The sequence below is a fragment of the Genypterus blacodes genome, unplaced genomic scaffold (assembly GCF_046128005.1).
Source record: "Genypterus blacodes isolate CSIRO-AG114 ecotype Tasmania unplaced genomic scaffold, CSIRO-AGI_Gbla_v1 ptg000141l_1, whole genome shotgun sequence".
NCBI classification, from domain to species: Eukaryota; Metazoa; Chordata; class Actinopteri; order Ophidiiformes; family Ophidiidae; genus Genypterus; species Genypterus blacodes.
The window spans coordinates 2,361,906-2,389,290 of NW_027466943.1; the positions used below are offsets into that span (position 1 = coordinate 2,361,906).

Below are 27,385 nucleotides of genomic sequence, written 5' to 3' on the forward strand. Positions count from 1 at the left end.
AACAATTTTCACCTTCCTCTCCTTTCTCTCCGATGTATTCACACTCTGCCCCTCTGCTGCGTCTCCATGTCCCGGCACCTCAGCTGTCGATCCTCTCACCTCCATTCCTTGCTCTCCGTCCGACTCCAGTATGTCTCTTCCTTTCTCCGCTTCCCCCTCCGCACGATCCTTCTCGGTCTCCTCCCTCTCAGAGATATTCTCTCTCGATTCTTCCTGCTCCTCACGTTGCTTTCCTCCCGTCCCTGGAGCATGATCAACGTCCTCACAAACACATCTGCTGCTCTCCTTTTTGCAGCTCTGGCATTTGTTCCCTCTGCCCATGCACTCCCTTGCATAGTGCCCCTGCTCTCCACATTTTCTACAAAGGAAATCTGGACAGTCCCTCAGGATATGACCAGTCTGTATGCACTGTCTGCACACTTTCACCTGTTTGTCGTGCAAAACTCTGAAGAACTCTGCTCCAAAAGCCGTCTCAAACTTGGTCGAATATGGAAGTGATTGGACCGTCTCCGTGAATTTAACTTTCACGTATCTTGTTCCGTCAGCAATTCTAGTTCCCGGCCACATTCTCCTGAAGATCGGGGATACTGCACTCACTCCCCAGCTGTTCAGCTTGCCCAGAATGACGCTGTCCGTGATATACGCCGGCAGCCCCAGAAACGAGACCACCAGCTCATCATTACATAACTCCTTGGACATGATCGCGGTCTGTCCAATTTTTATGCCGTCCAATAGTCTTTCTTTCCCCTTCGGGTGATTCATTGTGATCTCATATTAATTTCTGCCCGTGTACCGGCAGGCGATGATTTTCCCACAAGTGTCTTGTATTGCCTGGATCAGCTCCATTGCGGTCACTTTATCTTCTCCAATCAGCTCCAGGGCGAGCGTTAAATTTTGCTGAAACTCTTCAGCTTCATCCTTAATAATCCGTATCTCTTCCTCTCTGATGATTTCTCTCTCCTGCCCTCTTCCTCCTTCCGCATTTTCGGCTACGTCAGGAGCTGTCACCGCACGTGTGTCCTCCATTTCTCCCGTCATATTCTGACCGTCCACGGTCCTGTACGCCCGATCGTCTTTCCCCCAGACAGTCAAAACTGCTGGGGGTGGCTCCAAAAACCGAGCTATCAAAGAAACGAAAAATCTGGGCTTAAAGAAACGCCACAGTTCAAACTCAAAATCAAAATTGCCGCACAGGATCAGTCAAAATACACGCACGCCTGGAGCTCACACACACCTCCTCTTACTTCCGTGTTCAGAGTGGTATGGCCGTAAACGAGGAGAGCAGCCACACAGAGGCTCTTTATAGGTGAGACAGACCCAGTTCAAGTCACCGTGTACACATGACTACACTCAAGTTCATGTATATCACAATTTACATGATGCCTTCATCAGAAACACACATTTCTGGATAATGAAGTCTTACCTAATGAAACTGATAATCATCACATAGAACATACAGAGGGACCACTTACATTTTTGACGCTCACTTTCATCATCATCATCATCATCATCATCATCATCATCATCATCGTCACACAGTGGCCCGTGTACTTCACTTCTCATGTGCATTCAATCTTCTCATATTATGACCATGTGCAATACTCATTTTCTGAATGTTTTCTTTCATATAAGATAAGATAGGATACAACTTTATTCTCCTGAGGGAAATTGCGTGTTCACAGAGGGAGTGAAACATGAGGGAGGAGGACCAGGTGAGGCCTGCTGCTCAGAGGGCCAAAATGCTTACTGCACCGGGTATTCCCAGGCGGTCTCCCATCCAAATACTAACCTGGCCCGACGCTGCTTAGCTTCCGAGATCAGACAAGATCGGGCGTGTTCAGAGTGGTATGGCCGTAAACGAAGACAGCAGCTACGCAGAGGCTCTTTATAGGTGAGACAGACCCAGTTCAAGTCACCGTGTACACATGACTATACTCAAGTTCATGTATATCACAATTTACATGATGCCTTCATCAGAAGAACACTAACATTTCAGATAAGATAAGATACAACTTTATTCTCCCGAGGGAAATTGCGTGTTGACAGAGGGAGTGAAACATGAGGGAGGAGGATTAGGTGAGGCCTGCTGCTCAGAGGGCCAAAATGCTTACGGCACCGGGTATTCCCAGGCGGTCTCCCATCCAAGTACTAACCTGGCCCGACGCTGCTTAGCTTCCGAGATCAGACGAGATCGGGCTTGTTCAGAGTGGTATGGCCGTAAACGAGGAAAACAGCCACACAGAGGCTCTTTATAGGTGAGACAGACCCAGTTCAAGTCACCGTGTACACATGACTACACTCAAGTTCATGTATATCACAATTTACATGATGCCTTCATCAGAAGAACACTAACATTTCAGATAAGATAAGATACAACTTTATTCTCCCGAGGGAAATTGCGTGTTGACAGAGGGAGTGAAACATGAGGGAGGAGGACCAGGTGAGGCCTGCTGCTCAGAGGGCCAAAATGCTTACTCCACCAGGTATTCCAAGGCGGTCTCCCATCCAAGTACTAACCTGGCCCGACGCTGCTTAGCTTCCGAGATCAGACGAGATCGGGCGTGTTCAGAGTGGTATGGCCGTAAACGAAGAGAGCAGCCACACAGAGGCTCTTTATAGGTGAGACAGACCCAGTTCAAGTCACCGTGTACACATGACTACACTCAAGTTCATGTATATCACAATTTACATGATGCCTTCATCAGAAACACACATTTCTGGATAATGAAGTCTTACCTAATGAAACTGATAATCATCACATAGAACATACAGAGGGACCACTTACATTTCTGACGCTCACTTTCATCATCATCATCATCATCATTATCATCATCGTCACACAGTGGCTCGTGTACTTCACTTCTCATGTGCATTCAATCTTCTCATATTATGCCCATGTGCAATACTCATTTTCTGAATGTATGCTTTCATATACGATAAGATAAGATACAACTTTATTCTCCCGAGGGACATTGGGTGTTGACAGAGGGAGTGAAACATGAGGGAGGAGGACCAGGTGAGGCCTGCTGCTCAGAGGGCCAAAATGCTTACGGCACCGGGTTTTCTCAGGCGGTCTCCCATGCAAGTACTAACCTGGCCAGACTCTGCTTGGCTTCCGAGATCAGACGAGATCGGGCGTGTTCAGAGTGGTATGGCCGTAAACGAGGAGAGCAGCCACACAGAGGCTCTTTATAGGTGAGACAGACCCAGTTCAAGTCACCGTGTACACATGACTACACTCAAGTTCATGTATATCACAATTTACATGATGCCTTCATCAGAAGAACACTAACATTTCAGATAAGAAATGACACAACTTTATTCTCCCGAGGGAAATTGCGTGTTGACAAAGGGAGTGAAACATGAGGGAGGAGGACCAGGTGAGGCCTGCTGCTCAGAGGGCCAAAATGCTTACGGAACCCGGTATTCCCAGGGGGTCTCCCATCCAAGTACTAACCTGGCCCGACGCTGATTAGCTTCCGAGATCAGACGAGATCGGGCGTGTTCAGAGTGGTATGGCCGTAAACGAGGAGAGCAGCCACACAGAGGCTCTTTATAGGTGAGACAGACCCAGTTCAAGTCACCGTGTACACATGACTACACTCAAGTTCATGTATATCACAATTTACATGATGCCTTCATCAGAAGAACACTAACATTTCAGATAAGATAAGATACAACTTTATTCTCCCGAGGGAAATTGCGTGTTGACAGAGGGAGTGAAACATGAGGGAGGAGGACCAGGTGAGGCCTGCTGCTCAGAGGGCCAAAATGCTTATAGCACCGGGTTTTCCCAAGCGGTATCCCATCCAAGTACTAACCTGGCCCGACGCTGCTTAGCTTCCGAGATCAGATGAGATTGGGCGTGTTCAGAGTGGTATGGCCGTAAACGAGGAGACCAGCCACACAGAGGCTCTTTATAGGTGAGACAGACCCAGTTCAAGTCACCGTGTACACATGACTACACTCAAGTTCATGTATATCACAATTTACATGATGCCTTCATCAGTAGAACACTAACATTTCTGATAAGATAAGATACAACTTTATTCTCCCGAGGGAAATTGCGTGTTCACAGAGGGAGTGAAACATGAGGGAGGAGGACCAGGTGAGGCCTGCTGCTCAGAGGGCCAAAATGCTTACTGCACCGGGTATTCCCAGGCGGTCTCCCATCCAAGTACTAACCTGGCCCGACGCTGCTTAGCTTCTGAGATCAGACGAGATCGGGCGTGTTTGTTTTTTTTTCTCTTTTATTATCAAAAAATAAATATTTTTACAAATACATTTTACACAAGTAAATACAAGTCATTTCAAATCAAATCAAATTATTTCCAACAATCCATAACACCATTCATCACATCTTTTTTTTTTTTCTTTTTTTTTTTTTCCTTCACCCATCACCCCTCACCCTTGACCTATTGACATTTGCACCCCACCCTGATTTCCACACACAAATAGACAGTTATCTTCCAGCACCTTTTGTTTGAAATTCTTGTCCCCACCATCCCACAGCAGACTCACATTCCTATTCATTAAGTTACAGAAAAAACTCCAGATGTTCACTTTTTTGTCCTCGAAATGTGAATAGTTTCTCCGAAGTCTGATGACATGTTTGGCATAACTCAGAATGTAATTGATAAGCCATTTGTTCACCCCTGCTTTCCTTTCCTTATACCCAAATAGAAAAAACCTCTCCCATTTTTCCTTTTCCGTGATTGTGACTCTACATTTTTGAAAGCATTGGTCCAGTTTCTCAAAAAACACTTTTAACTCCTTACATTCAAAAATAAAGTGCCTAAATGTCTCCACTTCCACCTCACATATATCACAAACCTTGCTGGTGAGTCTATTTATCTGGTTTAGCACCAAATTGACAAATATTCTATTGTGTCTGAGCCTGAAATTTGTATCAAAGCACTCTGATGAAATGAACTTCACATTTAGATCTGACCAAATGTGCTCCCTCTGAAGCCCATGGAACTGCCTTAGCCATACTTCCTCAGCTGCCGCTTTCTTCTTTCCTTTCCCAAAAACACTCTATATAGTATCTTGGAGTTAACTGATCGTATGTCATGCTCTTTCCCTCCTTGGATGAGGGAGAAACTGACCAACTCCAGAGCCTTCTCTGCCCTCCTCCCCTTCACCAGCGCCACCCAGCTACGAGGTAACCCCTCTAAAATTCTCTGGCATAGTCTTTTGATCTCTATTGGTCTCACTTTCCCTAATCTTCCCCTGACCTCCTGGATTACTTCCTCCTGCAGAAATCCACCACCTCTTTGGATAAAGTGCTTCACCTGATTTAAACCTAGTTCCTCCAAGTACCTCCCTGAAAATACCTTCCCCTGACACCTTATTGCCGGATTTCTGAAAACTGGTTGGTGTAACACCTGCTCCGCAGTCTCACATCTAAACTTTAAATCCCCCAGTAAAATATTCCACGCTTCAAGTATTTCCCCTGTAAATGCATTAACCTGTGCTCTTTCCCTTTGCTCCGTTTCCCTACATAGATTAAACACTCCTCTATTATCCCACCCCTGTAGGCAAGAGTCGAGGCACTTCTGCCACGCGTAAATCTTTGCGTTTCCCATAAATTTCCCTAACAGTCGAATCCGTGCACTAAGCTTTTTACTTTTCAGGTCCACCAATTTCAAACCGCCCTCCTTCTGCCCATTGATGAGCACCTTCCTGGCTATCAAATGCTGTTTTTTATTCCAGATGAAAGCACTCATCATGTCATTCAGCTTTCCTATTACCCTGTCCGGCATTTCACAGACTCTTAGCGCATACTGACACTTGGACAGGAGGAGGGCGTTAGTTACTATCACTTTACCCCTTAGATTCAATTTCCTCCCGGACCAGAAATCCAATCGCATTTTGATTTTTCCCTCTATTTCACCCCACGTTTGTTTTGTTGCTGCATCTCGATTCTTACCTACGTATACACCCAAAACCTTCACCATTTCATTTCTCTTTACAAAATTCCATTTATTTACACAATCGAAACCATCACCAAAGCCCATTAGCTCGGTTTTTTCCCCATTGATTTTGGCCCCAGATGCCCTCTCATAGCACTCTACATGCTGCAGCACCCTGTCTACACTCCTCTCATCCCTAACCGTAATACTTATGTCATCTGCGTACTGGTAGATTTTCGTGTCCGTTTTATCTTCCATTTCAATCCCCAAAATCCCTGGGTCCCTCCTAATGAGGGCAGACAAGGGTTCTGCCGCTATGGAGTATAACATAGCTGAAAGCGGGCATCCTTGCCTGATTGACCTCTCCAGAGCGAAGCTCTCAGTTAACCTCCCGTTTATTTTCACCCTACTGATGGCATTCCTATATATTAACCTAATCCATTTAGTGAAACCTTCCCCGAAACCCATCTTTCCCAGTGTTTTAAACAAAAAATCATGATCCACCCTATCAAACGCCTTCTCTAAATCAACCCCTATGTACAGCCCTCCCTTCTGATTCATTTTGTCAAAGATGTCCTGGATCGATAAGATGATGTCACTAATGTCTCTCCCTACCACACCATAACACTGACAGGGATTCACCACTGTGCCTATCACCTCCTTCAATCTGTTTGCCAGGATTTTAGCCAGTATTTTATAATCTGTATTTAGCAGACTAATTGGCCTATAATTCCCCAAATCACCTTTGTCACCCTTATTCTTATACACCACTCGGATTAGCCCCGTGAAGAAGTCCCCAGATGCTTTCCCCTCCCGCTCCATGCATTGAAAGATTCTCAGGAGAATTGGCTTCATCACCTGTTTAAAGGTGATGTAAAATTCCCCCGATAACCCATCCAGCCCTGGACTTTTGTTCTTATTCAAACCATTTATTGCTCTTTCCAATTCTTCCTCTGTTATGTTTTTATCACAGTCTGCTCTGTCCTCTTCCCCTAATTTTTTTTCTATCCCTTCAAAAACACTGTGGTCTGTAGAGTTTACCTCCATCTTTGAAAAAAGTTTTTTAAAATGTTTATGAGCCACCTCCAGCATTTCCCCTGTCTTCTCCATTGTCTTACCCTCTTCATTTTTCAGGTTTTGCAGATGAGCTTTCTTTTGCTGTCTTTTTTCAAGCCCTAAAAAGAAACTTGTATTCTTTTCCCCTTCTAAAATATCCTTCATCCTTGATCTGATAGCTGCCCCTCTGCTCCGTTTCTTCTCAAGCTCATCTAATTGTTTTCTCAGCATGAGATATTTTAGATTGTTGAAGTTTTCCTCTGCAATCGACCTTTCCAGCTCTTTATTAATCTGGTCTCTTAAACTATACTCAGTCCTTCTTTCCTTCTCCATTTTATTTTTACAATAGTTTATTGTCACTTTTTTGATGTGCAATTTCACCTCCTCCCACCACTCCCCCATATTTATACAACCCTCACCCTGCAGTTCTCTTTTTCTTTCTTTCAGTAGATTTTCAACTTTCTCCCTATATTTTCCATCCAGCAAAACACTGTTATTTAAACACCATAACCCTCCACCTTTGTGCTCTTTCTCCCCCAGCTCCACCCATAACCTTGCATGATCGCTAAACCCTGTGAACTCATACCAGCATTTTGAAATCTTTTTTTCCAGCCCAGATGCTAATAGACATAAGTCAATCCTGGACTGTTTAAGTTTCCCCAGAACCGTCTGTCGTCTGGAAAAGCCCCTTTCTCCCATATTGCGCACCCTCCACAGATCTACCAGGTTGAAATAGTCAAAAAGCTCATTTAGCGATTTCCTACTTATATCACTTTTGTATGTATTGTTGCTTGATATATCCAACCTCGTAAGTGCACAGTTAAAATCCCCCACTACACAAATGTTCCCTCCCAAATGCGGTTTTAGTTGATCAAAGAAAATTCCACGCTTGTTGTCCTCATTCGGTGCATAAATATTCAAAAGTTTGTAAAGCACATTCCTGTAAATAAATTCAATACCGATCACCCTTCCCTCATCATCCTTCACTATTTCCTTAACATTTTGGATCTTATCTCCTTTAGCAAAAATAGCGACTCCGGCTCGTCCATTTACACCGTTGTTTGCCCACACTTTTCCAGCCCATGTATCCCTCAGATAGCTTCTCCACTCCCTTGTCCACTTAGTCTCTTGTACACAGAGGATGTCAAAAGTATCCACCCTTAAAACATCTCGCATCTTGTTAATACATCTTAAGCCGTTTGTGTTTTGCGATAGTATTTTTAACATTGTAAATACATAGAGATAAATCAGGCCCACGTCTTACTTTTTCCTCTTTTTGATCCCCTTGTCTTCAGCATCCATTGCAGTCTTCTCTTCCCCAGCTCCTGGCTGTTTCTGAGGTCCATATCAGACTCCGAGTTCCCCGACTCTTGAGACCCCGTCAAGCATATCTCTGAGTCTGATTCTGGGGGCCGCTGAAGTTGAACAATTTTCACCTTCCTCTCCTTTCTCTCCGATGTATCCACACTCTGCCCCTCTGCTGCGTCTCCATGTCCCGGCACCTCAGCTGTCGATCCTCTCACCTCCATTCCTTGCTCTCCGTCCGACTCCAGTATGTCTCTTCCTTTCTCCGCTTCCCCCTCCGCACGATCCTTCTCGGTCTCCTCCCTCTCAGAGATATTCTCTCTCGATTCTTCCTGCTCCTCACGTTGCTTTCCTCCCGTCCCTGGAGCATGATCAACGTCCTCACAAACACATCTGCTGCTCTCCTTTTTGCAGCTCTGGCATTTGTTCCCTCTGCCCATGCACTCCCTTGCATAGTGCCCCTGCTCTCCACATTTTCTACAAAGGAAATCTGGACAGTCCCTCAGGATATGACCAGTCTGTATGCACTGTCTGCACACTTTCACCTGTTTGTCGTGCAAAACTCTGAAGAACTCTGCTCCAAAAGCCGTCTCAAACTTGGTCGAATATGGAAGTGATTGGACCGTCTCCGTGAATTTAACTTTCACGTATCTTGTTCCGTCAGCAATTCTAGTTCCCGGCCACATTCTCCTGATGATCGGGGATACTGCACTCACTCCCCAGCTGTTCAGCTTGCCCAGAATGACGCTGTCCGTGATATACGCCGGCAGCCCCAGAAACGAGACCACCAGCTCATCATTACATAACTCCTTGGACATGATCGCGGTCTGTCCAATTTTTATGCCGTCCAATAGTCTTTCTTTCCCCTTCGGGTGATTCATTGTGATCTCATATTTATTTCTGCCCGTGTACCGGCAGGCGATGATTTTCCCACAAGTGTCTTGTATTGCCTGGATCAGCTCCATTGCGGTCACTTTATCTTCTCCAATCAGCTCCAGGGCGAGCGTTAAATTTTGCTGAAACTCTTCAGCTTTATCCTTAATAATCCGTATCTCTTCCTCTCTGATGATTTCTCTCTCCTGCCCTCTTCCTCCTTCCGCATTTCCGGCTACGTCAGGAGCTGTCACCGCACGTGTGTCCTCCATTTCTCCCGTCATATTCTGACCGTCCACGGTCCTGTACGCCCGATCGTCTTTCACCATCGGCTCGTTTGCCTCGGCCGTCCGGTCCGGGCCCGGTGCAGCGACTCTGGCTCCCTTTCCTCTGGTTCTCACCATACTTGGAGCACAGTATAAACTATTTTCCATCAGGAAAACACAAACCAAACAAACATATAAATAACTTAAAGTGTCCCCCAGACAGTCAAAACTGCTGGGGGTGGCTCCAAAAACCGAGCTATCAAAGAAACGAAAAAATCTGGGCTTAAAGAAACGCCACAGTTCAAACTCAAAATCAAAATTGCCGCACAGGATCAGTCAAAATACACGCACGCCTGGAGCTCACACACACCTCCTCTTACTTCCGTGTTCAGAGTGGTATGGCCGTAAACGAGGAGAGCAGCCACACAGAGGCTCTTTATAGGTGAGACAGACCCAGTTCAAGTCACCGTGTACGCATGACTACACTCAAGTTCATGTATATCACAATTTACATGATGCCTCCATCAGAAGAACACTAACATTTCAGATAAGATAAGATACAACTTTATTCTCCCGAGGGAAATTGCGTGTTGACAGAGGGAGTGAAACATGAGGGAGGAGGACCAGGTGAGGCCTGCTGCTCAGAGGGCCAAAATGCTTACGGCACCGGGTATTCCCAGGCGGTCTCCCATCCAAGTACTAACCTGGCCCGACGCTGCTTAGCTTCCGAGATTGTGCGTGTTCAGAGTGGTACGGCCTTAAACTAGGAGAGCAGCCACACAGAGGCTCTTTATAGGTGAGACAGACCCAGTTCAAGTCACCGTGTACACATGACTACACTCAAGTTCATGTATATCACAATTTACATGATGCCTTCATCAGAAACACACATTTCTGGATAATGAAGTCTTACTTAATGAAACTGATAATCATCACATAGAACAAAAAGAGGGACCACTAACATCTCTGACCCTCACTTTCATCATCATCATCATCATCATCATCATCATCATCATCACACAGTGGCTCGTGTACTTCACTTCTCATGTGCATTCAATCTTCTCATATTATGCCCATGTGCAATACTCATTTTCTGAATGTATGCTTTCATATAAGATAAGATAAGATACAACTTTATTCTCCCGAGGGACATTGGTTGTTGACAGAGGGAGTGAAACATGAGGGAGGAGGACCAGGTGAGGCCTGCTGCTCAGAGGGCCAAAATGCTTACGGCACCGGGTATTCCCAGGTGGTCTCCCATCCAAGTACTAACCTGGCCCGACGTTGATTAGCTTCCGAGATCAGACGAGATCGGGCGTGTTCAGAGTGGTATGGCCGTAAATGAGGAGAGCAGCCACACAGAGGCTCTTTATAGGTGAGACAGACCCAGTTCAAGTCACCGTGTACACATGACTACACTCAAGTTCATGTATATCACAATTTACATGATGCCTTCATCAGAAGAACACTAACATTTCAGATAAGATAAGATACAACTTTATTCTCCCGAGGGAAATTGCGTGTTCACAGAGGGAGTGAAACATGAGGGAGGAGGACCAGGTGAGGCCTGCTGCTCAGAGGGCCAAAATGCTTACTGCACCGGGTATTCCCAGGCGGTCTCCCATCCAAGTACTAACCTGGCCCGACGCTGCTTAGCTTCCGAGATCAGACGAGATCGGGTGTGTTCAGAGTGGTATGGCCGTAAACGAGGAGAGCAGCCACCAAGAGGCTCTTTATAGGTGAGACAGACCCAGTTCAAGTCACCGTGTACACATGACTACACTCAAGTTCATGTATATCACAATTTACATGATGCCTTCATCAGAAACACACATTTCTGGATAATGAAGTCTTACCTAATGAAACTGATAATCATCACATAGAACATACAGAGGGACCACTTACATCTCTGACGCTCACTTTCATCCTCATCATCATCATTGTCACACAGTGGCTCGTGTTCTTCACTTCTCATGTGCATTCAATCTTCTCATATTATGACCATGTGCAATACTCATTTTCTGAATGTATGCTTTCATATAAGATAAGATAAGATACAACTTTATTCTCCCGAGGGAAATTGCGTGTTTACAGAGGGAGTGAAACATGAGGAAGGAGGACCAGGTGAGGCCTGCTGCTCAGAGGGCCAAAATGCTTACGGCACCGGGTATTCCCAGGCGGTCTCCCATCCAAGTACTAACCTGGCCGGACGCTGCTTAGCTTCTGAGATCAGAAGAGATCAGGCGTGTTCAGAGTGGTATGGCCGTAAACGAGGAGAGGAGCCACACAGAGGCTCTTTATAGGTGAGACAGACCCAGTTCAAGTCACCGTGTACACATGACTACACTCAAGTTCATGTATATCACAATTTACATGATGCCTTTGTGACATACCCCCCATTTAGTCTTTTCTTTGGTCCCTTTTCCATTAAGTTGTGGCCTTTTATTTTCTTTTGTTACGATGTTGTTGCATGTTTTGGCCAGAAGTGGCGCTGTAGTACTGGGATATAATGCAGTTGCATAACGGTGAGAGAGAGAAGAAGTAGCCACTGAGAACGGAAGGCGGGAGATGTAAATGGTGAAGTGAGCTGTATTGTGGAAACTTTGGATTAAACGAAAAACTTTTCCCAGCACGCCGTTGAGAGTATTACTATCTTCAAGTGTGCAACAAAATTGGCGCCCGAACAGGGACTCAACGTGATACAAAAAAGAAGTCTGAAGAAAAAAAAAAAGAACGAACGTTGGAACACGCAAAATGGAGCTGGAGCAGTTACAGGATCAGCTAACGGAGCTACTGTGTCGGCTAAACGTGGAACAGCTAAAAGAAGTGTGTATCCGAGCTAAAGTTTCATCAGACAAGGAGAAGAAACACACGTTGATCCGAGCAATTAATGAGTCAGTAGAGAATGCTTTTGAAGTGGAGGAACAAGATGTAGCAGAGACATTTGGGCAAGAGTTGTTAGCTACAGCTAAGCGATTGAGAGAAAACGCGCCCAAACCAGAGAGGTATGATAAAAATGAAGAGGAGCTACAAAAGCTACAAAAACAGTATGCTGAAATGCAGTTGACATTCCAGACGTCGACCAAAATGCTCGAGGAGGAAATGAGTCGGCTTCGGGAAAAAATGAACAGGACGGCTAGCCCGCCAGAACTCCCATTCTCCAGAGCCCCTGAAGTGGTTATCAGACGCGAGTTTCGGATTAATGGCCAGATAGGTGAATTGGGGCAGAAAGACAAGTTATCATACACTAACCTCATGTACCAAATAGACTCTGAAAAACGTAAAGGCCACAGTGATGTAGAAATTGTTGAAGCCATAGTAAAAGCTGCTACACCAGGGCTCAGTTTACGTGATATGCTGGAAGCCAAAAATAATTTGACACTCGTGCAGTTGAAGACGATTCTTAAAGCCCATTTCAAAGAAAACAACACTACAGATATGTTCCACAGACTCATTAACATAACTCAAGATGCAAAAGAATCCCCTCAGAATTTTCTTTTTCGTGCAGTTGAACTCAAAGAGAAGCTACTGGCGGCTGCAGAAGATGCCAGCTCAGATGTACAGTATAGCCCAGACCTCATTCAGAAAAAGTTTCTTAGGTCAGTCAGTACAGGACTACTGAGTGATAATGTTAAAATGCAGCTGAAACCTCACCTAGATGATCTAGGAGTGACTGACGAGATATTGATAGAGAAAATGAATGATGCTGCTGCTGTTGATTGGGAGACACAGCAGAAATTGAAGAAAAGTATCCCAAATAAGCCAGCCAGAATAAATGAGCTAAAAACAGAAACAACTACTTACCAGCTGTATAGTGACAGGGAAACAGACAATGACCAGCCATCTGAACACAGCACTTCAGTCAAGGCCAGTGTTAAAAGTCAGAAGATAAAAACTCCAAAAAGCTCTTCAGAAACTGAACTGATGGATGCAGTGAAACAGCTGAGAGAGGAAGTGGCTGAGCTGAGGAAGAATGTTCAGTACTCAGCACGACCATCTCACCAGTTCCAAAACAGAGGGAAGAGGGCATGCAGAGGATGTCAAGACCGGGGTGAAGAGGAACAGTGTGACCACTGCTTCAAATGTGGCCTGAGTGGACACCTCTCAAGAGGATGCAGAGGCCAAAGGAACTCAAGAGGCAACACTGATTCAGCTAATATCAAAGGACAGACTGTAGAATGTACCTCCCCTGACACTCAAGAACAGCATAGCAGGTCACTCAACACCCCTACTATTCTTAGAGAAAGCATTGTACAATTAGAAGAGAGACTGCGAGCAGAAAGGTGTTCCCCAGGTGGAAGATTGGCAGGTTCTGCTTATATTAGCCACATCTCCCCTCGTCACCATTCACAGCTGCTGAGACTTATTGGAAAGAAGTGCATGGTGAGTTGCTACCTAGATGGGGTGAAGACTCAAGCCTTATGGGACACTGGATCGCAAGTCTGCCTTATCAATGAGACTTGGAGGAAGAACTGCATCCCAGAGGTGAAGGTACGGAGCACTGAAGAACTCCTCGGCCCTGGTCCTTTTGTGGGGAAAGCTGTCAACCAGACCGACATCCCTTTCCTAGGCTGGGTGGAGGTCACGTTCCACCTAGACCCATCACATGCTCCAGAGTTCACGCTTCAGGTGCCCATGCTCGTGACAGGTGAGAAAGGAGCAGCAGAAGAGCCAATCATTGGTTACAATGTAATTGAACTGTTGTTAAAGAATGGTGTGGAGGGTCCACATGAAGTAATAACACAGGCTGTGAGCACAGCTTTCTCTTTTAGCTGTAAAAAGACTGAAATGTTAGTGAAAATTATTCAAAACAGTGACCCTGAGTGCAGTGACGGCCTAGTGAGAGTGGGCAGGCAGAAGGAAGTGATCCCAGCAGGTCAGGTGAGAACTATAAAATGTGCTGTGAGAACAGGTCCTCTACTGTCCAGTCAAGAAGCCCTTTTTCTGCCTGATGAACATGCCCCCTGGCCAGATGGCCTGAGTATGTCAGAGAGCATGATGACTCTTAGCGAAGGGACATATTCTCGCATAGCACTGCCCATCACCAATTACACCTGTCATGATGTCACCCTGAGCCCACGCACAGTGTTGGGGCAGGTTCAACTGGTCAAAGCTGTCTATCCAGTGGACGCCAAGCCAGTCACTCCCCGACCAGCTTCTCCAGTTGAACGTCCAGAGGTCAGATGAGCCTGAGCCTGATGGAAGGACAGCGGTGGACGAGGAAAGGTGGGACCCACCAATCACACTGATTCACCTCCCCCTTGCTCAGCAGCGACAAGTGAAGCAGATGTTGAGGGAGGAATGCAGAGCGTTCGCCAGAGACGATGATGATGTGGGATACATCCCTTCCCTACAACTGAAAATCAGACTCACAGATACAACACCGGTAAGACGTACCTATGTGTCTGTGCCTAAGCCACTTCACAAAGAAGTAAAACAGTACTTAGAAGACTTGTTAAATAGGGGCTGGATCCAAAAATCTAGGTCACATTACTCATCTCCCATTGTCTGTGTGCGGAAAAAAGATGGGAACCTCCGTCTGTGCTGTGACTACAGAGAACTCAACCGTAAGTCTCTGCCAGATCGCCACCCTATTCCCCGCATTCAAGATATGCTAGATAGTTTACATGGGAGTGCATGGTTTTCAGTGTTAGATCAAGGCAAGGCCTACCATCAGGGGTTCGTGGAAGAAAGTAGTAGACCACTCACAGCTTTAATAACACCCTGGGGCCTATATGAGTGGATCCGAATCCCTTTTGGCTTGTCTACAGCACCCTCCGAATTCCAGCGCAGCATGGAGGAGTGTCTATCTGGACTCAGAGATGAAATTTGCGAGCCATATCTAGACGATAATCTGGTTCATAGCCAAACATTTGATAATCACCTGAAAGATGTGAGAAAAGTGCTTCAGCGCTACCAACAGCACGGGATGAAATTGACTGCAAAGAAATGTGAGCTCTTTAAGAACCAGGTCAGATTTCTGGGAAAGATCGTATCGAAGGAAGGCTACACAATGGATCCTGCAGAAGTAGCCCCAGTGCAAGAGATGAAGCAGAGGAAGCCAGCGACAGTGGGTGAGGTGCGGAAAGTGCTAGGATTCATCTCATACTACCGAGCCTATATCCCAAACTTCTCTCGCATAGCTAAGCCTCTCTATGCACTGCTGTGCGCTGAGATACCAGGCAGTGAGACCCCTAAAGGCACAAAGAAGCAGAAGGCTGGGGTGAGAAAGACAAAGCAAAGCCAGGTACCCTCACATCAACGTATCAGGTGGACAGAAGAACACAGTACAGTTCTCAGTCAGCTGATAGATTACCTCTCCAGTCCTCCTGTGCTGGGCTACCCAAACTTTGAAGAACCGTTCATTATGCATTGTGATGCGTCCCAGGATGGACTTGGAGCGGTGCTCTATCAAAAACAGGAGGGAAGGTTAAAGGTCATTGCGTATGGCTCCCGCACACTCTCTGCTCCAGAGAAGAATTACCATCTACATTCTGGTAAGCTAGAGTTTTTAGCAATGAAATGGGCTATATGCGAGAGGTTTAGGGATTATTTGTATTACACTCCATCGTTTGTAGTATATACAGATAATAACCCTCTGACATATGTGCTGACAACAGCTAAATTGAATGCCACGTTGCTGAGATGGGTGGCTGAATTGGCAGACTTCCGATTTTCAATTAAGTACAGGCCAGGGAAGTCTAACTCTGACGCAGACGGGCTATCGAGAATGCCCCTTGACATAGAGAAGTATATGCTAACCTGTTCACAAAAGATACAGTCTGAGATCTTGGCCAGTGTCTCCAAAGGGTTGTCAGTTCACCAGGTGGAGAGAGAGCAGTTGCTGTGTCCAGTGACCATCACCACAGCCATCGCAGAGCTGAGCAGTGAGCCGCGGATGAACGCAGCAAAGCAGATCGCCCCTCAAGCACTGAGAGCCGCTCAAGACGAGGATCTACTGCTGAAGCAGGTGAAACAGCAGGTCGCACAACAGCAGTGGCCGAGGGTGAAAGACACTCACAGTGAGTTGGCAGTGTTTGCAAGGGAGAAAGCGAAGTTGGTGATTGATGCTGAGGATGTTCTCCGGCGACAGACAGCAACACGCACACAACTGGTTGTGCCTCCAAAGTTCCGTCCCCTCATCCTGAGAGAGCTGCATGAAGAGATGGGACACTTGGGCGTTGAACGGACACTCCATCTGATCCGTGAGCGTTTCTTTTGGCCTCATATGCAGAGAGACGTTGAGCATCACATCAACAAGGTCTGTAGCTGTGTGAAACGGAAAAGACCACAGAAAGCAGTAAGAGCACCACTTACCAGTATTGTGACAACATACCCCTTTGAGCTGGTCTCAATTGACTTCATGCACCTAGAGTATGCATGTACTAACAACAGTGCTCGAACTGCAGCTGAGAAGATATTCGGTGACTTTGTCCTCAAATTCGGCTTCCCCACGAAATTACACCATGATCAGGGTAGAGAATTTGAGAATAAGTTGTTTGCAGAGCTCCAAAAATACTCTGGCATCCAAGGTTCTCGCACCACCCCGTACCACCCCCAGGGGAACGGTCAAGTGGAACGCTTCAACCGCACCCTGCTGGCCATGTTGCGTAACCTAGATGACCAAGCTAAAGCAGATTGGAAGAATTCTCTTGCCAAAGTAATACACGCCTACAATTGCACGCGCAATGAGTCCACTGGATACGCACCATATTACCTGCTCTTTGGTCGTAACCCCAGATTGCCTATTGACATCATGTTCAGTAACCCCCCACAGTGATGGCAGTGCATCTCATGATGACTATGCCAAGAAATGGAAACAGAGGATGGAGGAGGCGTACCAGTTAGCCTCCAAGGCTGCGAAGGCAAGCGGGGAGAGGGGGAAAAACCTGTATGACCGGAAGGTTCAAGGTGCAGAGCTGTATCCTGGCTGCAGAGTTCTCATTAGGAACTTGACTGAAAGAGGTGGACCCGGAAAACTCAGGTCATTCTGGGAAGACAAAGTCCATGTAGTGGTCAAGAGAAAACACCCAGAAAGTCCAGTTTATGAAGTACAACCAGAGGATGGCCAGGGCCGCACCAGAGTGCTTCATCGAAATCTGCTGCTCCCCTGTGACTTCCTGCCAGTTGAGTCACACAAGCCTGAAAAGAAAAGAGGTGAGAGACCACACAAAGAGAAAAAAACACCGACAAAACAGAATGCAGAACCCGAGTGTTCATCTGACTCTGAAGAGGATGACTGGCGATGCATGTCCAGATGGCCCCAAGGAGACTCCGCAGCACAAACCAGAAGGAACCTCAGACCAGAGGCTACAGAGTTTCAGCCACGGGCTGCAACACCAGCACCTGAGGGAGACGATGTGATGGGAGAACAGACCCTGTGGACATCAGACACGGACAGAGAGCAAGAAGAACAGATCGGGACTGGACTGGAAAATGAAGTGACTGTGACAGCAGGCCTGAGTGAGGATATAGAAGAGGCTGAGCTGGAGACCGCAAGCAATGAGGGAGAAGAGTATCCATCATCTTCACCACCTGCGAGACGATATCCTTTCAGAAATAGACCTGCACCCAAAACACTCGCATATGATAGGTTGGGGCAGCCCACAGTTAATTGAATTAAAGTTATGAGATTATATGATGCACTTTAAAGTTGTAAGTTCAAGCCATCCAGTTTTAAGATGAATACAATTTGTTAGTTCATGTCAAAGTCATATGATGGATGGAAAATGTTAATGTGTTGTTTAAAAGAAAAAAAATACTTTTAGTTTATATAGGCCCACACAAAGTCAGTTCTCACATTTAGAATCGCACAAATATAACTGAAGAGGAAATGGTGGTTGTAAGATATTGTATTTACAGGAGTATGGTTGAAAAGACTAAATGTAAAGAGACTCTTATAACGAAATGATATGAAGAAAGAGTTATTAGAATATATGAAGTGTGAGATTCTATGTGATTTCGCTACAGGTCAAAGGTCACGCCTATTCCAGTCAAGACAAGCTGCCCGTGAACACAGCGGAGTAAATAGATAGTTGTCATAGTGCACAATGACTTCCTCTGTTTAACACATGACATTAAGGGGAGATAAGTGTGATGTGAAATCTGTCATTAGATATGTGTCTTGAATAATGGACTCTAACCTGGAAGTGATCAAATTGTCTTAAACAGGATGAACTGAGACGGGAAATGTCGGGACGACATTTAGTTAAGCAGGGGAGAGTGTGACATACCCCCCATTTAGTCTTTTCTTTGGTCCCTTTTCCATTAAGTTGTGGCCTTTTATTTTCTTTTGTTACGATGTTGTTGCATGTTTTGGCCAGAAGTGGCGCTGTAGTACTGGGATATAATGCAGTTGCATAACGGTGAGAGAGAGAAGAAGTAGCCACTGAGAACGGAAGGCGGGAGATGTAAATGGTGAAGTGAGCTGTATTGTGGAAACTTTGGATTAAACGAAAAACTTTTCCCAGCACGCCGTTGAGAGTATTACTTTCTTCAAGTGTGCAACACCTTCATCAGAAGAACACTAACATTTCAGATAAGATAAGATACAACTTTATTCTCCCGAGAGAAATTGCGTGTTGACAGAGGGAGTGAAACATGAGGGAGGAGGACCAGGTGAGGCCTGCTGCTCAGAGGGCCAAAATGCTTACGGCACAGGGTATTCCCAGCCGGTCTCCCATCCAAGTACTAACCTGGCCCGACGCTGATTAGCTTCCGAGATCAGACGAGATCGGGCGTGTTCAGAGTGGTATGGCCGTAAACGAGGAGAGCAGCCACACAGAGGCTCTTTATAGGTGAGACAGACCCAGTTCATGTCACCGTGTACACATGACTACACTCAAGTTCATGTATATCACAATTTACATGATGCCTTCATCAGAAACACACATTTCTGGATAATGAAGTCTTACCTAATGAAACTGATGATCATCACATAGAACATAAAGAGGGACCACTAACATCTCTGACGCTCACTTTCATCATCATCATCTTCATCATCATCATCATCATCATCGTCACACAGTGGCTCGTGTACTTCACTTCTCATGTGCATTCAAGCTTCTCATATTATGCCCATGTGCAATACTCATTTTCTGAATGTATGCTTTCATATAAGATAAGATAAGATACAGCTTTATTCTCCCGAGGGACATTGGGTGTTGACAGAGGGAGGGAAACATGAGGGAGGAGGACCAGGTGAGGCCTGCTGCTCAGAGGGCCAAAATGCTTACGGCACCGGGTATTCCCAAGCGGTCTCCCATCCAAGTACTAAACTGGCCCGACGCTGCTTAGCTTCCGAGATCACACGAGATCGGGCGTGTTCAGAGTGGTATGGCCGTAAACGAGAAGAGCAGCCACACAGAGGCTCTTTATAGGTGAGACAGGACCAGTTCAAGTCACCGTGTACACATGACTACACTCAAGTTCATGTATATCACAATTTACATGATGCCTTCATCAGAAACACACATTTCTGGATAATGAAGTCTTACCTAATGAAACTGATAATCATCACATAGAACATAAAGAGGGACCACTAACATCTCTGACGCTCACTTTCATCATCATCATCATCATCATCATCATCATCATCGTCACAAAGTGGCTTGTGTACTTCACTTCTCATGTGCATTCAATCTTCTCATATTATGCCCATGTGCAATACTCATTTTCTGAATGTATGCTTTCATATAAGATAAGATAAGATACAACTTTATTCTCCCGAGGGAAATGACATGTTTGGCATAACTCAGAATGTAATTGATAAGCCATTTGTTCACCCATGCTTTCCTTTCCTTATACCCAAATAGAAAAAACCTCTCCCAACTTTCCTTTTCCGTGATTGTGACTCTACATTTTTGAAAGCATTGGTCCAGTTTCTCAAAAAACACTTTTAACTCCTTACATTCAAAAATAAAGTGCCTAAATGTCTCCACTTCCACCTCACATATATCACAAACCTTGCTGTTGAGTCTATTTATCTGGTTTAGCACCAAATTGACAAATATTCTATTGTGTCTGAGCCTGAAATTTGTATCAAAGCACTCTGATGAAATGAACTTCACATTTAGATCTGACCAAATGTGCTCCCTCTGAAGCCCATGGAACTGCCTTAGCCATACTTCCTCAGCTGCCGCTTTCTTCTTTTCCTTTCCCAAAAACACTCTATATAGTATCTTGGAGTTAACTGATCGTATGTCATGCTCTTTCCCTCCTTGGATGAGGGAGAAACTGACCAACTCCAGAGCCTTCTCTGCCCTCCTCCCCTTCACCAGCGCCACCCAGCTCCGAGGTAACCCCTCTAAAATTCTCTGGCATAGTCTTTTGATTTCTATTGGTCTCACTTTCCCTAATCTTCCCCTGACCTCCTGGATTACTTCCTCCTGCAGAAATCCACCACCTCTTTGGATAAAGTGCTTCACCTGATTTAAACCTAGTTCCTCCAAGTACCTCCCTGAAAATACCTTCCCCTGGCACCTTATTGCCGGATTTCTGAAAACTGGTTGGTGTAACACCTGCTCCGCAGTCTCACATCTAAACTTTAAATCCCCCAGTAAAATATTCCACGCTTCAAGTATTTCCCCTGTAAATGCATTAACCTGTGCTCTTTCCCTTTGCTCCGTTTCCCTACATAGATTAAACACTCCCCTATTATCCCACCCCTGTAGGCAAGAGTCGAGGCACTTCTGCCACGCGTAAATCTTTGCGTTTCCCATAAATTTCCCTAACAGTCGAATCCGTGCACTAAGCTTTTTACTTTTCAGGTCCACCAATTTCAAACCGCCCTCCTTCTGCCCATTGATGAGCACCTTCCTGGCTATCAAATGCTGTTTTTTATTCCAGATGAAAGCACTCATCATGTCATTCAGCTTTCCTATTACCCTGTCCGGCATTTCACAGACTCTTAGCGCATACTGACACTTGGACAGGAGGAGGGCGTTAGTTACTATCACTTTACCCCTTAGATTCAATTTCCTCCCGGACCAGAAATCCAATCGCATTTTGATTTTTCCCTCTATTTCACCCCACGTTTGTTTTGTTGCTGCATCTCGATTCTTACCTACGTATACACCCAAAACCTTCACCATTTCATTTCTCTTTACAAAATTCCATTTATTTACACAATCGAAACCATCACCAAAGCCCATTAGCTCGGTTTTTTCCGCATTGATTTTGGCCCCAGATGCCCTCTCATAGCACTCTACATGCTGCAGCACCCTGTCTACACTCCTCTCATCCCTAACCGTAATACTTATGTCATCTGCGTACTGGTAGATTTTTGTGTCCGTTTTATCTTCCATTTCAATCCCCAAAATCCCTGGGTCCCTCCTAATGAGGGCAGACAAGGGTTCTGCCGCTATGGAGTATAACATAGCTGAAAGCGGGCATCCTTGCCTGATTGACCTCTCCAGAGCGAAGCTCTCAGTTAACCTCCCGTTTATTTTCACCCTACTGATGGCATTCCTATATATTAACCTAATCCATTTAGTGAAACCTTCCCCGAAACCCATCTTTCCCAGTGTTTTAAACAAAAAATCATGATCCACCCTATCAAACGCCTTCTCTAAATCAACCCCTATGTACAGCCCTCCCTTCTGATTCATTTTGTCAAAGATGTCCTGGATCGATAAGATGATGTCACTAATGTCTCTCCCTACCACACCATAACACTGACAGGGATTCACCACTGTGCCTATCACCTCCTTCAATCTGTTTGCCAGGATTTTAGCCAGTATTTTATAATCTGTATTTAGCAGACTAATTGGCCTATAATTCCCCAAATCACCTTTGTCACCCTTATTCTTATACACCACTCGGATTAGCCCCGTGAAGAAGTCCCCAGATGCTTTCCCCTCCCGCTCCATGCATTGAAAGATTCTCAGGAGAATTGGCTTTATCACCTGTTTAAAGGTGATGTAAAATTCCCCCGATAACCCATCCAGCCCTGGACTTTTGTTCTTATTCAAACCATTTATTGCTCTTTCCAATTCTTCCTCTGTTATGTTTTTATCACAGTCTGCTCTGTCCTCTTCCCCTAATTTTTTTTCTATCCCTTCAAAAACACTGTGGTCTGTAGAGTTTACCTCCATCTTTGAAAAAAGTTTTTTAAAATGTTTATGAGCCACCTCCAGCATTTCCCCTGTCTTCTCCATTGTCTTACCCTCTTCATTTTTCAGGTTTTGCAGATGAGCTTTCTTTTGCTGTCTTTTTTCAAGCCCTAAAAAGAAACTTGTATTCTTTTCCCCTTCTAAAATATCCTTCATCCTTGATCTGATAGCTGCCCCTCTGCTCCGTTTCTTCTCAAGCTCATCTAATTGTTTTCTCAGCATGAGATATTTTAGATTGTTGAAGTTTTCCTCTGCAATCGACCTTTCCAGCTCTTTATTAATCTGGTCTCTTAAACTATACTCAGTCCTTCTTTCCTTCTCCATTTTATTTTTACAATAGTTTATTGTCACTTTTTTGATGTGCAATTTCACCTCCTCCCACCACTCCCCCATATTTATACAACCCTCACCCTGCAGTTCTCTTTTTCTTTCTTTCAGTAGATTTTCAACTTTCTCCCTATATTTTCCATCCAGCAAAACACTGTTATTTAAACACCATAACCCTCCACCTTTGTGCTCTTTCTCCCCCAGCTCCACCCATAACCTTGCATGATCGCTAAACCCTGTGAACTCATACCAGCATTTTGAAATCTTTTTTTCCAGCCCAGATGCTAATAGACATAAGTCAATCCTGGACTGTTTAAGTTTCCCCAGAACCGTCTGTCGTCTGGAAAAGCCCCTTTCTCCCATATTGCGCACCCTCCACAGATCTACCAGGTTGAAATAGTCAAAAAGCTCATTTAGCGATTTCCTACTTATATCACTTTTGTATGTATTGTTGCTTGATATATCCAACCTCGTAAGTGCACAGTTAAAATCCCCCACTACACAAATGTTCCCTCCCAAATGCGGTTTTAGTTGATCAAAGAAAATTCCACGCTTGTTGTCCTCATTCGGTGCATAAATATTCAAAAGTTTGTAAAGCACATTCCTGTAAATAAATTCAATACCGATCACCCTTCCCTCATCATCCTTCACTATTTCCTTAACATTTTGGATCTTATCTCCTTTAGCAAAAATAGCGACTCCGGCTCGTCCATTTACACCGTTGTTTGCCCACACTTTTCCAGCCCATGTATCCCTCAGATAGCTTCTCCACTCCCTTGTCCACTTAGTCTCTTGTACACAGAGGATGTCAAAAGTATCCACCCTTAAAACATCTCGCATCTTGTTAATACATCTTAAGCCGTTTGTGTTTTGCGATAGTATTTTTAACATTGTAAATACATAGAGATAAATCAGGCCCATCATCTTTATGCTACAGTTCACGTCTTACTTTTTCCTCTTTTTGATCCCCTTGTCTTCAGCATCCATTGCAGTCTTCTCTTCCCCAGCTCCTGGCTGTTTCCGAGGTCCATATCAGACTCCGAGTTCCCCGACTCTTGAGACCCCGTCAAGCATATCTCTGAGTCTGATTCTGGGGGCCGCTGAAGTTGAACAATTTTCACCTTCCTCTCCTTTCTCTCCGATGTATCCACACTCTGCCCCTCTGCTGCGTCTCCATGTCCCGGCACCTCAGCTGTCGATCCTCTCACCTCCATTCCTTGCTCTCCGTCCGACTCCAGTATGTCTCTTCCTTTCTCCGCTTCCCCCTCCGCACGATCCTTCTCGGTCTCCTCCCTCTCAGAGATATTCTCTCTCGATTCTTCCTGCTCCTCACGTTGCTTTCCTCCCGTCCCTGGAGCATGATCAACGTCCTCACAAACACATCTGCTGCTCTCCTTTTTGCAGCTCTGGCATTTGTTCCCTCTGCCCATGCACTCCCTTGCATAGTGCCCCTGCTCTCCACATTTTCTACAAAGGAAATCTGGACAGTCCCTCAGGATATGACCAGTCTGTATGCACTGTCTGCACACTTTCACCTGTTTGTCGTGCAAAACTCTGAAGAACTCTGCTCCAAAAGCCGTCTCAAACTTGGTCGAATATGGAAGTGATTGGACCGTCTCCGTGAATTTAACTTTCACGTATCTTGTTCCGTCAGCAATTCTAGTTCCCGGCCACATTCTCCTGATGATCGGGGATACTGCACTTACTCCCCAGCTGTTCAGCTTGCCCAGAATGACGCTGTCCGTGATATACGCCGGCAGCCCCAGAAACGAGACCACCAGCTCATCATTACATAACTCCTTGGACATGATCGCGGTCTGTCCAATTTTTATGCCGTCCAATAGTCTTTCTTTCCCCTTCGGGTGATTCATTGTGATCTCATATTTATTTCTGCCCGTGTACCGGCAGGCGATGATTTTCCCACAAGTGTCTTGTATTGCCTGGATCAGCTCCATTGCGGTCACTTTATCTTCTCCAATCAGCTCCAGGGCGAGCGTTAAATTTTGCTGAAACTCTTCAGCTTTATCCTTAATAATCCGTATCTCTTCCTCTCTGATGATTTCTCTCTCCTGCCCTCTTCCTCCTTCCGCATTTTCGGCTACGTCAGGAGCTGTCACCGCACGTGTGTCCTCCATTTCTCCCGTCATATTCTGACCGTCCACGGTCCTGTACGCCCGATCGTCTTTCACCATCGGCTCGTTTGCCTCGGCCGTCCGGTCCGGGCCCGGTGCAGCGACTCTGGCTCCCTTTCCTCTGGTTCTCACCATACTTGGAGCACAGTTTAAACTATTTTCCATCCGGAAAACATAAGCCAAACAAACAAATAAATAACTTAAAGTGTCCCCCAGACAGTCAAAACTGCTGGGGGTGGCTCCAAAAACCGAGCTATCAAAGAAACGAAAAATCTGGGCTTAAAGAAACGCCACAGTTCAAACTCAAAATCAAAATTGCCGCACAGGATCAGTCAAAATACACGCACGCCTGGAGCTAACACACACCTCCTCTTACTTCCGTGTTCAGAGTGGTATGGCTGTAAACGAGGAGAGCAGCCACACAGAGGCTCTTTATAGATGAGACAGACCCAGTTCAAGTCCCCGTGTACACATGACTACACTCAAGTTCATGTATATCACAATTTACATGATGCCTCCATCAGAAGAACACTAACATTTCAGATAAGATAAGATACAACTTTATACTCCCGAGGGAAATTGCGTGTTCACAGAGTGAGTGAAACATGAGGGAGGAGGACCAGGTGAGGCCTGCTGCTCAGAGGGCCAAAATGCTTACTGCACCGGGTATTCCCAGGCGGTCTCCTATCCAAGTACTAACCTGGCCCGACGCTGCTTAGCTTCCGAGATCAGACGAGATCGGGTGTGTTCAGAGTGGTATGGCCGTAAACGAGGAGAGCAGCCACCAAGAGGCTCTTTATCGGTGAGACAGACCCAGTTCAAGTCACCGTGTACACATGACTACACTCAAGTTCATGTATATCACAATTTACATGATGCCTTCATCAGAAACACACATTTCTGGATAATGAAGTCTTACCTAATGAAACTGATAATCATCACATAGAACATACAGAGGGACCACTTACATCTCTGACGCTCACTTTCATCCTCATCATCATCATTGTCACACAGTGGTTCGTGTTCTTCACTTCTCATGTGCATTCAATCTTCTCATATTATGACCATGTGCAATACTCATTTTCTGAATGTATGCTTTCATATAAGATAAGATAAGATACAACTTTATTCTCCCGAGGGAAATTGCATGTTTACAGAGGGAGTGAAACATGAGGAAGGAGGACCAGGTGAGGCCTGCTGCTCAGAGGGCCAAAATGCTAACGGCACCGGGTATTCCCAGGCGGTCTCCCATCCAAGTACTAACCTGGCCGGACGCTGCTTAGCTTCTGAGATCAGAAGAGATCGGGCGTGTTCAGAGTGGTATGGCCGTAAACGAGGAGAGGAGCCACACAGAGGCTCTTTATAGGTGAGACAGACCCAGTTCAAGTCACCGTGTACACATGACTACACTCAAGTTCATGTATATCACAATTTACATGATGCCTTTGTGACATACCCCCCATTTAGTCTTTTCTTTGGTCCTTTTCCATTAAGTTGTGGCCTTTTATTTTCTTTTGTTACGATGTTGTTGCATGTTTTGGCCAGAAGTGGCGCTGTAGTACTGGGATATAATGCAGTTGCATAACGGTGAGAGAGAGAAGAAGTAGCCACTGAGAACGGAAGGCGGGAGATGTAAATGGTGAAGTGAGCTGTATTGTGGAAACTTTGGATTAAACGAAAAACTTTTCCCAGCACGCCGTTGAGAGTATTACTTTCTTCAAGTGTGCAACAAAATTGGCGCCCGAACAGGGACTCAACGTGATACAAAAAAGAAGTCTGAAGAAAAAAAAAAAGAACGAACGTTGGAACACGCAAAATGGAGCTGGAGCAGTTACAGGATCAGCTAACGGAGCTACTGTGTCGGCTAAACGTGGAACAGCTAAAAGAAGTGTGTATCCGAGCTAAAGTTTCATCAGACAAGGAGAAGAAACACACGTTGATCCGAGCAATTAATGAGTCAGTAGAGAATGCTTTTGAAGAGGAGGAACAAGATGTAGCAGAGACATTTGGGCAAGAGTTGTTAGCTACAGCTAAGCGATTGAGAGAAAACGCGCCCAAACCAGAGAGGTATGATAAAAATGAAGAGGAGCTACAAAAGCTACAAAAACAGTATGCTGAAATGCAGTTGACATTCCAGACGTCGACCAAAATGCTCGAGGAGGAAATGAGTCGGCTTCGGGAAAAAATGAACAGGACGGCTAGCCCGCCAGAACTCCCATTCTCCAGAGCCCCTGAAGTGGTTATCAGACGCGAGTTTCGGATTAATGGCCAGATAGGTGAATTGGGGCAGAAAGACAAGTTATCATACACTAACCTCATGTACCAAATAGACTCTGAAAAACGTAAAGGCCACAGCGATGTAGAAATTGTTGAAGCCGTAGTAAAAGCTGCTACACCAG

General features: G+C 45.4%; 12 non-coding genes and 2 pseudogenes across 12 annotated transcripts; all 14 read right to left on the reverse strand.

The window, feature by feature from the left end:
- Nucleotides 1–1,740: 1,740 nt before the first annotated feature.
- LOC143012175 (5S ribosomal RNA) lies at nt 1,741–1,859 on the reverse strand. The gene has a single exon (XR_012965013.1). It is a non-coding gene; the product is annotated as a 5S ribosomal RNA (ribosomal RNA).
- Nucleotides 1,860–2,104: 245 nt separating this feature from the next.
- Nucleotides 2,105–2,223, reverse strand: LOC143012148 (5S ribosomal RNA). The gene has a single exon (XR_012964988.1). It is a non-coding gene; the product is annotated as a 5S ribosomal RNA (ribosomal RNA).
- A 245-nt stretch (nt 2,224–2,468) lies between these two features.
- LOC143012173 (5S ribosomal RNA) lies at nt 2,469–2,587 on the reverse strand. Its single transcript, XR_012965011.1, has one exon. It is a non-coding gene; the product is annotated as a 5S ribosomal RNA (ribosomal RNA).
- Nucleotides 2,588–3,044: 457 nt separating this feature from the next.
- On the reverse strand, nt 3,045–3,163 carry LOC143012165 (5S ribosomal RNA). The gene has a single exon (XR_012965003.1). It is a non-coding gene; the product is annotated as a 5S ribosomal RNA (ribosomal RNA).
- A 245-nt stretch (nt 3,164–3,408) lies between these two features.
- On the reverse strand, nt 3,409–3,527 carry LOC143012163 (5S ribosomal RNA). The gene has a single exon (XR_012965001.1). It is a non-coding gene; the product is annotated as a 5S ribosomal RNA (ribosomal RNA).
- A 245-nt stretch (nt 3,528–3,772) lies between these two features.
- On the reverse strand, nt 3,773–3,891 carry LOC143012174 (5S ribosomal RNA). Its single transcript, XR_012965012.1, has one exon. It is a non-coding gene; the product is annotated as a 5S ribosomal RNA (ribosomal RNA).
- A 6,179-nt stretch (nt 3,892–10,070) lies between these two features.
- On the reverse strand, nt 10,071–10,179 carry LOC143012199 (5S ribosomal RNA; annotated as a pseudogene).
- A 460-nt stretch (nt 10,180–10,639) lies between these two features.
- Nucleotides 10,640–10,758, reverse strand: LOC143012166 (5S ribosomal RNA). Its single transcript, XR_012965004.1, has one exon. It is a non-coding gene; the product is annotated as a 5S ribosomal RNA (ribosomal RNA).
- Nucleotides 10,759–11,003: 245 nt separating this feature from the next.
- LOC143012147 (5S ribosomal RNA) lies at nt 11,004–11,122 on the reverse strand. Its single transcript, XR_012964987.1, has one exon. It is a non-coding gene; the product is annotated as a 5S ribosomal RNA (ribosomal RNA).
- Nucleotides 11,123–11,567: 445 nt separating this feature from the next.
- LOC143012164 (5S ribosomal RNA) lies at nt 11,568–11,686 on the reverse strand. The gene has a single exon (XR_012965002.1). It is a non-coding gene; the product is annotated as a 5S ribosomal RNA (ribosomal RNA).
- Nucleotides 11,687–19,061: 7,375 nt separating this feature from the next.
- LOC143012172 (5S ribosomal RNA) lies at nt 19,062–19,180 on the reverse strand. The gene has a single exon (XR_012965010.1). It is a non-coding gene; the product is annotated as a 5S ribosomal RNA (ribosomal RNA).
- A 463-nt stretch (nt 19,181–19,643) lies between these two features.
- On the reverse strand, nt 19,644–19,762 carry LOC143012155 (5S ribosomal RNA). The gene has a single exon (XR_012964994.1). It is a non-coding gene; the product is annotated as a 5S ribosomal RNA (ribosomal RNA).
- A 5,875-nt stretch (nt 19,763–25,637) lies between these two features.
- Nucleotides 25,638–25,756, reverse strand: LOC143012159 (5S ribosomal RNA). Its single transcript, XR_012964998.1, has one exon. It is a non-coding gene; the product is annotated as a 5S ribosomal RNA (ribosomal RNA).
- Nucleotides 25,757–26,201: 445 nt separating this feature from the next.
- Nucleotides 26,202–26,320, reverse strand: LOC143012189 (5S ribosomal RNA; annotated as a pseudogene).
- Between the last annotated feature and the right edge of the window lie 1,065 nt (nt 26,321–27,385).